Below are 10,713 nucleotides of genomic sequence, written 5' to 3'. Positions count from 1 at the left end.
GCTATTATAAATAAGGCTGCTATGAACATAGTGGAGCATGTGTCCTTCTTACCGGTTGGGACATCTTCTGGATATATGCCCAGGAGAGGTATCACTCATAACTTTTAATCTTACGTCATAATGTAATATTCACCCCACTTCTCATCACTGTACTGATTTAAATAAGTTCAGGGAATACAAAACAAGTATGATAAATATTATAATATTTAATATAACATGGCAGAAAGAAGCCAGAATAAACCATTCCCATAGAGAAGATTGAGTCCGCAAGATTCCAAGATGTGTCATAATTTAAAACAGCATACAATATACACAGCATAGTTTTGGTGAACCCATCAGCACTGTAGACATGGCTAAAAGAAATAGCCTCTGAGACTGATGATTCTATCATGGAAATTTTATAACTGAAATACAGAGAGAAAAAAAGAGAGAATAAAAACATAAAAATGTATCATGTTTTGTGAGTGAACCAATTTCAATATAGACATGTTTAGAATACTGCAAGGAGAAAAGAGACATTGACTCAGAAGAAATATTTTTATAAATTATTACAGGCTGAGAATTTTCCTGTGTACAGGACACTGAAGGAGGCTACAGGATATTAAACTAATAATCCAATCATCATCTTCAGGATGCTGAAGATAAGGATCTAAAGGCAAAGGGACAGAACCTTCAAGGGAAACTTAAGGGGAAATGCCTTGAGTTTCTGGAAACTATGGAAAGAGTTTCAAGACTCTTCTGTTCAGAAAGCAGAGACAAAAAGGAGAGAGTGTGGTAAAATATTTCAAGTGCTCACAGTAACTGTCATGTCGAAGAAAGAGGATGGTAAGGGAAGAATCTATGAAGACCAGGTAACCTGGTGTACTATCTCGTACATAGCAGGTCCACATGATAATGTTGTTTACAATAATGCTATTTTACTACAAGTAATAAAAATAGTTTATTTTAATAATGTAGCAATATACCGTGTGTTTACTGAACATGACCACACAGTAAAAGCCTTGTCCATATGAACATAAGAGAGGACCACAGATGTCTTTATAAAGGAGCCAGACTAATCATGAAGCAGTGTACAACATTTGAAGGCAGATTAACTATAAATTTGTGACAAACATGACAATTATAACTAGAAATTTTTACAAGGAAAATCATCGATAAAGTATAAAAGGAGAGAGAGTCGCATAAAATGTCCAGTCAAGTTCCCTGTACATAAATAGTGAGCATGCATAAGAGGAGACACTTTATGAATATACAGCAAATGTAAATACAGGAGATATGCTGGAATCTCACTCTATTATTAATCACCCTAAAATCAATAACTGTCTTAAAGCACCCAATTAAATACATTTATAAACAAGGCTAACTCTGTGTTGTCTACAAGAAACAGACTATATAGAAAGAGTGTCAAGTCAATAGCCGAGTGTCCTATAGTAATGAATGGAATCTTTAAGTTGAAATAAGTAGAGGAAACTGAGTAATAGAGATCAGCAGAGAAATCAGTGGAGCAGAAAATAGAAAAACAATGAAGAAAATCGATGACACAGAAAGCAGTCTCTTCTTGGGATGTCAATACATCTGATAGGCCTTTAGGTTAAAAATCTGAAAACTCACAAGTTACTGACAGCAAAATGAGAAAGCATCTAAAGAAAATAAAAAGACAAGCAGTATCATAAATGTTTCTGTTACACAGAACATTTCCATAATATGCACAAATTTCTTAAAATTTCAAGTTATTAGATATAACACATGAAATATTTGAGATGTCTGATTTCTCTTAATATTAAATTCACAAATGATATTATTTCAAAAAAGAAATCAGAGATTTTTGTTGACCATCAGTGAATTTTGTGAAATGTAAAAGGATTTTCCCTGTCCAATTGCATTAAAATATTAGTGCAGCAGGAGGCCTGTGATTGGACAGGGTAAAGGGAGGCAGAGCTAAGAGTTGCAGAGACAAAGAGCATCTCGGGAGAAAGGAGAAGAGCCAGGATGGAGACGGTAGGACAGGAAGAAATACCAGATCCAGAGTGGTTTTGATAGCCACAGTTTGTTATGATATCATAAAGGATAGAATATTGGGATAATTTGTCTAATCTAGGTGAGCAGCTTTTACCATTATCAATTTGTTCTGAAACTATTGTTTTGGCATCTTGTGAATTGAAAATTTATTGATACATTGGTCAGTTATAAGCTTCTAGAGTTTTGTTTCTACCAGGTAAGTGGGTGTTGTGGTGGCTGACTGTAGGCTGGACGTCATATGTGTGGAACTGGCATGGCAGCAAAAGGAACTTGGGAGCTCTGGCCCCACCATAGAGTTGGAGGGTAGAGACAGAGCCAAAGGGACCACAATGGGGCTGAAAGTTGCTGACACAAGCGAGGAAATGTGCCCAGTGCTTTTCTGTTTGTTTTAAAAAGATTTCCTGCAACATTGAAACACTCAATGAAGAAATAACTTGATCTATAGAACTCAATTTGTGCATTTAAATTTGCTCATCTGATGTTCATGCAGACAGCAGTATTAGGTGAACTCTGAGTGCAGCAGAAAGCCAGGGCTTTATCCTCCCAAGGGTTGTGTGTGTTTCTAGGCTCCCTGTTTTATAAAAGAGGTGTGACAGGTTTATTTTTCAGAGATACTGTATGGACTGGGCATTCCCACAATTCTTTGTGTCCTACTTTGGATTGAAGCTGTGAGTTGTGGCCTTCAGTATATGAGAGAGCTTTCTGTGGAGGAAGCTTCCAGCAGTAGCATCTCTATTGTAGGAGGCAGGTGAACTTTATAGTTGCTTCAGCACTCTACCTAATATCAGTTTTTTTTCACCTAAAATATCTTCACATTCTCACCTTCTTCACCTTTCCAGTATCTACTTACTTGATTATCTACAGCATCTGTTTTCTTTGTTAAATTTACAGTATAAATTAGTCTCTGTGAAGCTTCTGAATTTCATTGTACTTACTATAACAATTTTTTTCTATTTACTAATATTTTTGTACATGTCAGTATCCATGTGTTGGTACGTGTTCAAACACACATGCCATAGCACACATTAGTAATTCAATTTACTCCATCCACCAAATGAGTCTTAGCAACTGAATACAGATTGTCAGGCTTTAGAAGCAAGCTTGGGATACAGAGCCATCTCACCTGCTCCTTAATCAGTTGAATTTCCTTTGGAAGTGCTTGGGGATTGACACCAAGGCCTCACATGCAAAGCCACTACCCTGCCACTGACTTGTATCTCTAGCCAATGCCTTTCTCAAAACCACATTTTATATTTTGCTTATTGTTTTCTACCAACACACAGCTTAATTTGTCTTGTAATTCTTTACATACAGAATTAGGCCTATAATATAGTACTTGATGTCTTAGAGCAGTAAGAAGACTGACAGAATTCAAAAGGAAACAAATTGGAAAAGAAAAGATTTGTAGATTTTATGACAGTATACAGAAGTGGCTCAACAACTTCTACCAAGAAAGTCTTATGCTTCATAATCATATTTCGAAAAGTACGTGGATAGAAAACAACACCTATGTCAACAGCCTCAACAAAATGGCAACTAACAGACTGGGAAAAGATCTTTACCAATCCTAAATTCAATAGGGGGCTAATATCCAATATATATAAAGAATTCAAGAAGTTGGACTCCAGAAAACCAAATAACACTATTAAAAACAGGGTACAGAGCTAAACAAAGAATTCTCGACTGAGGAATACTGAATGGCTGAGAAACACCTAAAAAAAAAATCAACATTCTTAATTATCTTAGAAGGGGAAACAAAATACCCATGGAAGGAGTTACAGAGACAAAGGTGGGAGCAGAGGCTGAAGGAATGACCATCCATAGACTGCTCCAATCGGGCATCCATCCCATAAACAACCACCCAACCCAGACACTATGGCAGATGCCAACAAGAGCTTGCTGACAGGAGCCTGAGACAGATAGCTTTCTCATGAGAGACTCTGCCAGTGCCTGGAAAATACAGAAGTAGATGCTCACAGTCATCCATTGGACTAAGCACAGGGTCCCCAATGAAGGAACTAGAGAAAGTATCCAAGGAGCTGAAGGGGTTTGCAGCCCCATAGGAGGAACATCAATATGAACTAACCAGCACCCCCAGAGCTCCTTGGGACTAAACCACCAATCACAGAAAACACATGATAGGATTTGTGGCTCTAGCTGTATATTTAGCAGAGGATGGCCTAGTTGGTCATCAACGGGAGGAGAGACCCTAGGTTTGGTGAAGGTTCTATGCTCCAGTATAGGGGAATGCCAGGGCCAGAAATGGGCATGGGTGGGTTGGGGAGCAGGAGGAGGGGGAAGGGGATAGGGAATTTTCAGAGGGGAAACTAGGAAGGGATAACATTTGAAATGTAAATAAAGAAAATATCTAATAAAAAATAAGGAAAAAAAAGAATATCAAATATCTTAGGATAACTCAAGTGAAACAAACTACTTGTATGATAAAAATCTTCTTGTATAATAAAAAACTTCAAGTCCTTGGAGAAAGAAGCTGAAGAAAATATCAGAAGATGAAAAGATCTCCAATGCTTGTGAATCAGCAAGAATAATACAGTAAAAATGGCCATCCTAACAAAAGCAATCTAAAGATTCAAGGCAGTCTCCACTAAAATTGCAACATAAATTTTCGTCACAAATCTTGACAATACCATTTCAGCTTCCTGTTTGAATTCACTGAGAACCCAGGATAGTGAAAACAACACTGAACAATACAAAATGGCTGGAGGTATCACCATCCCCCATTTCAGGTTATATTGTAAAGCTACAGAAATAATAACAACATGGTATTTGTTCAAAAACACCCACAAATCCTGTATCTACATTGATTTCCTGCCTGAAATGTTATGTTAGGGCAATGGTGGCACAACACGTGTGTGAATAACCAACCAATAACTGAGCTGTCTTAAGGCCACCCATGAGATGGGACCCATACCCAGCAGTGCTTGGGTGAACAAGAATCTGAGACTAGATATCTCAGGGCCCTTGACCAAAATGAAATAATACATGTCTAAAAAATATGAATAAAAGTAAAATCGAGAAAAAACATAGTGATAAGAAGACTCCTAATGATATTCTGCTATACTCATAGAACAGTGCTGTTTTCAGCCATCATCAGAGGATCTTCCTCCTCTAACACATAGGAACAAATACAGAGACTGACAGTCAGACATCATGTCGAGAGTTGGAGACCTTGGGACATTCAGTGCTTAAAGAGCTGTCTCCATCAAGTCTCTTCTCTCAGAGGTCAGGGAACCCTGTAGAAGAGGAATCTGAAAGAATATAAGACCAGAAGGAACAGAGAACATCAAGAATACAAGGCTCTCTAAGTCAACAGGAGCAACTCACAGAGACTGAGGCAGCATGCTCATATCCTGTACTGTTCTAAATCAGGTGCTCTGTGCTTAGATTATGACTTTCAATTTAGTGTTTTTGTTGTATTACTGTGTGTAAAAATGAGTGGGTCTCTGATTCTTATGCCCTCTCTTCGGTCCTTTTCCTTCTTTTGGTCTGTCTTGTCTGATTTTGATATTCTAGATTTTTGTTTATCATCTTCATTTTGGAAGATAAATTAATGTATGAATGAGTGTAAACCTTGCAACTACAGTAAAGGTTAACAATGAAATTGTCATGAACACTTGCTGGAAGATGGAAAAATCACTTTTCGCCAATTTGGTAGCCCTGGGTACATCAACCACTGCAGAGCAAATCTTATGTTCAGGAGTACTTGACTAACAAATTATTCATTCCATAAGTTTTGGTTGGTTGGTTTTTGTTTTTATTTCTTTGTGTGTGTGCATGTATGTATGCATGTGTGTATTTGTGTGTGTGTATATATGATGTGTATGTGTGTGTGTGTACTTTTATGTGTTTACAGTTTGGTGGACTTATTTACTCCTTTATTGGGGTAGGGGTAATGCTATATTTTGTTTTGTAGGTTTTGGACATTGTGTTGTATAGATTTGTTTCCTTGTATTTTGAGAAACTACTTGCCTTATTTAGTGATTCTTTGTTGTGAAAATACACCATGACCAAGGCAAAGCATGTAATTAGGGCTGGCTTACAGTTTCAGAGATTCAGTACATCATCATCATCCCAGGAAGCATAGCATCATGCAGACAGACATCGTGCAGGAGATACAAGAGCTCTACCTCTTGATCTGAAGGCATCCAGGAAAAGACGACTCTAAAAAGAATATATACAAAGAGGTCAAGAAGCTGGACTCCAAAAATTCAAATAACCCCATTAAAAAATAGAGTACAGAACTAAACAAAGAATTCTCTACTGAGGAATAGCAAAGGGCTGGGAAGCACCAGAAAAAATGTTCAGCATCCTTAATCATCAGGAAAATGCAAATCAAAACAACCTTGAGATTCCACCTCACACCAGTCAGAATGGCTAAGATCAAAACTCAGTTTACAACAGATGCTGGTGAGATTGCAGAGAAAGAGAACATTCCTCCATTGCCAGTGGGATTGCAAGTGGTACAACCACTCTGCAAATCAGTCTGGTGGTTCCTCAGAAAATTGGACATAGTACTACCTGAGGATCCAGCAATACCTCTCCTGGGCATATACCCAGAAGATGTTCCAACTGGTAATAAGGACATATGCTCCACTTTGCTCATAACAGCCCTATTTATAATAGCCAGAAGCTGGAAAGAACCCAGATGCCCCTCAACAGAGGAATGGATATAGAAAATGTGGTACATTTACACAATGGAGTACTACTCAGCTATTAAAAACAATGAATTTATGAAATTCTTAGGCAAGTGGATGGATCTGAATGATGTCATCTTGAGTGAAGTAACCCAATCACAAAAGATGTCACTTGATATGCACTCACCTCAAAGTGGATCCCCGCAATGACACAGTTCCTCCAATAAGTGTCACTTCCCATGGGTCAAGCATTCACACTACCACCTGGGTGGGTAGGAAAGAGAAGAGGATTTGATTGAACTTGGGTTAGAGGTTGTAGGTGATGAAAATATATTCAAATTTAAAAAGTTTTTAGTAATAAAAATATATAAGAAACCATTAACAAAGGCATTTGAAATAACAATTACAAATATAAACTGATTTCTATATGGAATACAAATGAGCTACAAAATACATTTATTGTCAGATAACTTACATATATATTATATATTATATGTATATATTATATATATGTATATATATATATAATACCTTATAAAACCTAGATTTTTATTTGATAATTGGTGTTTTACTTAGAATTTTAATACTGCAGTACACAGAAACACACACACATACACACACATTAATCTCATTTATTTTTACATTATTTATTGGTTAGAGTTTTCCAGGAGTACTAATAAAATTGGAAGCAGCAAATGAACACAGTAATCAATTCAGTTTATTTTTTTAATCACAAAAAACCCACTCAAGTTGCTGTAGTTGAGATATTGGAAGTAATGGATATGCAGTGTGCTTTAATTTAAATATTTTATTTAGGCGTTTAACATTAAAGTGAACTGAATAAAATAGAAAAGTGCAAGTAAAATCGGCAAATGTATACTAAAATTTTTGAAGGTGCTTGATTTTTATTTTACCTGCAATGACTAATTTGTTCACTTATTCATTGGTAATGCATTTTAAATGACTTTTGTATCAGCACTTTAACATACATTTATAGCATGAAGTCTATAATATGCAGTGGAATCCAAGTTACATTTACTGCTCTGGTGTATCCTTGTTGTCCCTTTGACAAGATATATCTGACAGAGACAAGAGAAGGAGGGATTGTTTGGCTGCTTGTTGCAGACATTTCTACTCCCCGCCCCCATAATTTGGCTCCATTCTGTTGGTCTTCTAATGAGGCAGGACATGGTAGCATTAGGAGCACAGAGCAGAGGCCACTGCAGGTTGTAGACAGGAAGCACAGAAAAAGATTCCTAAGGTTAAGGGCAAGATAAAAATATACCTCTAGTGGCCTACATTCTCCAATGACAGTTTTCTGGAACCCTCAAAATGCCATACTAAATGTGCACTAGGCCTTCAGTCCACGAGAAACAGGACACATAAGGTCTAAACATGGCAGTGATGGACTTGAAACTTTTTTGGTAGCAGTTCTAACAGAAGCTTGAGTTTTCCCTTTTACTATCACTGCAGATAATGTCAGGTGGCAAGGTCAGGAGAGAGAGAGAGAGAGAGAGAGAGAGAGAAATGGGAGAAATGGGAGAAATGGGAGAAATGGGAGAAATGGGAGAAATGAGAGAAATGAGAGAAATCAGAAATAAGAGAAATGAGAGAAATAAGAGAAGAGAAATGAGAGAGACTGACTTGGTGAATTCCAATAGTAGACAAATTTGGTTGAAGCACATAATGTGGCCAGATAACATCACAATACAAACAAAAGAGTACTTCTTTCTTAAACACATGAAGATGTAATGGTTTGAATGCATTAGATAAATTGGCAGAGCAGCTTGTATGCAGTTGGGAAGGTTTTCCTGCCCTTGCCATAGTTCCTATTCTAGTCTACTGTATAGTCCACCTTCCCCCTAGGCCACTGTAAATACTTGCATATGGGTGTAAATCAGCTATCTATAGTTCTAAGTACCTGGTTCTTCCTTAGATCACAAACTTCCTTCTTCCTAGATAATGGTAAATTCCTGTGTAGGGCAGTAACTTAGCTATTCATGCCCAGGATCAGATCAAGGACTGCCTAGAATCTAACAGCCATATGTTAAAAAAAAAAAATCAATCTTTAGGAGCACTTATAATAAAACAATATTAAGGCAAAGCACATAGATCCATTTACCAACAAAAGCAAGGACATTGGAGCATTCTTTATACAGGATGCCATGGTTCCAGGAGACTAAGTCTCCGGGACACCGCCCAGGTTTTTGGGGCCTGTTGCGCTTGTCACTACTGGAGTGGATGTAGCAGGAAACTCATAGACGTCATCTAACATTGATATTTTTAGTTCATCTGAGGATGGAAACCAGAAGAGCAGAGGTCTTTTCAATACAGTTGCCAGGAGATAGAGGTAGAGGAGGGCTCTGGACAAAATGCATCCTACAGGATATATACCTAAGTGACCCAGTTCTTCTAAGTCGATGCCACTTCCAAAGGTTTATAGCCCTTGCCCCTGGCTTCTAAGATTAAGTGGACCTTAGGTGGAGCTGTTTTTGATCCCAGTTGTTAACACTGAATTTTATCCCAGTTGGTTCCTGCCAGTCCTTCCGTGTTTGCATTCCTCTGTTTTGTGTAAGAATCCAGTAACCTCATTGTACCACCTAACTTCCCTATTTTCTTCTGTATAAAAAGTTAGATGCTTGATTTGACAAATTACATTCAGATCCAGCACACTCTTGTGTCTGAGTCTGTCAATTCCCACCGACTTTATGCCCATCTGTCTGAACCCCTGATTACCATGGATTGAGGGGGGCCGATTGGGCCCGGTCCGTGGCAGTTTCCTACTAGCTTCTTCCAACCCAAGAGCTAAAAATGAATCTTTTCTAATTTGCATTCTAGGTCTGTGACCAAACTTAAGGATGAAAGTCTATATTTCAACTTACAGGTTATTGTCCATCAAGAAAGGAAGACAGGGCATACATTGATGGTTGTAAGAGGCAGGAAATGTGAAGGATTTTTTTTTTTTTTTTTTTGCTTGCATAAAGATTTACTCTAAACCATTGTTCTTACATGGCCAGACCCAGCTGCATAGGGATGGTATTCTCCACAGTGGGCTAGGTCATTCCCCATCAACTAGTAATTGATTTGTAATCAAGAAAATTTGCCAAAGACATGCTCACAAGGCACTCTGATGGAGAAAGTTTTTTTCATTGAACTTCTCTTTCCTTCAATTCCAGAACACCCCTCTTCCTAAGTATCTTTCAACCTCACTGACTGTGTCCACCCTGACTTACTGAAAGGATTATTTACTTATTAGCCTTTTGGTATCTAAATGGACCATGTGTAGTCTTGATGTCTCATTCTGCTCAAAATCTTCACTTCTCTTCCTATGCCAGTCCTTCACCTCTTCATTAAGATGCTCCAAGCCTCCAGTCTTTCCTGACCAATGCTTATTCAGCATATGTACTTGGGTATTTAATTGTTATTTAAAACATAGCATAAAAAGTCACCTACTGACTCTCTTTGTCACTAAGTTACCCTTATTTAGAAAAGAATAACTCCATGTTCTCAGTCAAATTTTTACAGCCAACTTCCACTACTCTGTGTCTTCTGCTCACTCAGTCAATATTTGTACTATGGCCCTACTAAGCAGTGTGTGCACATCTCTAGACTGAAGTACAATGACTAGTGAACTAGTCTAATGAAAACATAAACTCCCAGAGCTTAGGCATAAATGGATAAAGTTGTACATTAATAGCTAAAATGTAAATTGCAGGATATTTTTAATAGGATAGTATGGGAAGAATTTGGCAAAAATGATGAATAATGAGTTTTGAATGTATAGTCTGAAAAATCAGATACCATAAAAGTATCAGCAAATTGATTGTAACTGAGCAAGGCATATGTAGGTATGGGAACTGATGTCTGTGACATTTTCTGACTAGGTAATTCAAGGCCATCAGTGTTGTAAGGACTAAACTTCAAAGCCTTATGAAGCGCATTTGAAAGTTCATAGTCCTTCCTGAACTGATTAGCACATTTTTGATGTTTCACTATATACACTCACACACACACACACACACACACACACACACACACA

The sequence above is a fragment of the Mus caroli genome, chromosome 3 (assembly GCF_900094665.2).
Source record: "Mus caroli chromosome 3, CAROLI_EIJ_v1.1, whole genome shotgun sequence".
NCBI lineage: Eukaryota > Metazoa > Chordata > Mammalia > Rodentia > Muridae > Mus > Mus caroli.
The sequence above is the reverse complement of the archived record's forward strand: the minus strand, read 5'-3'. Positions refer to the sequence as shown.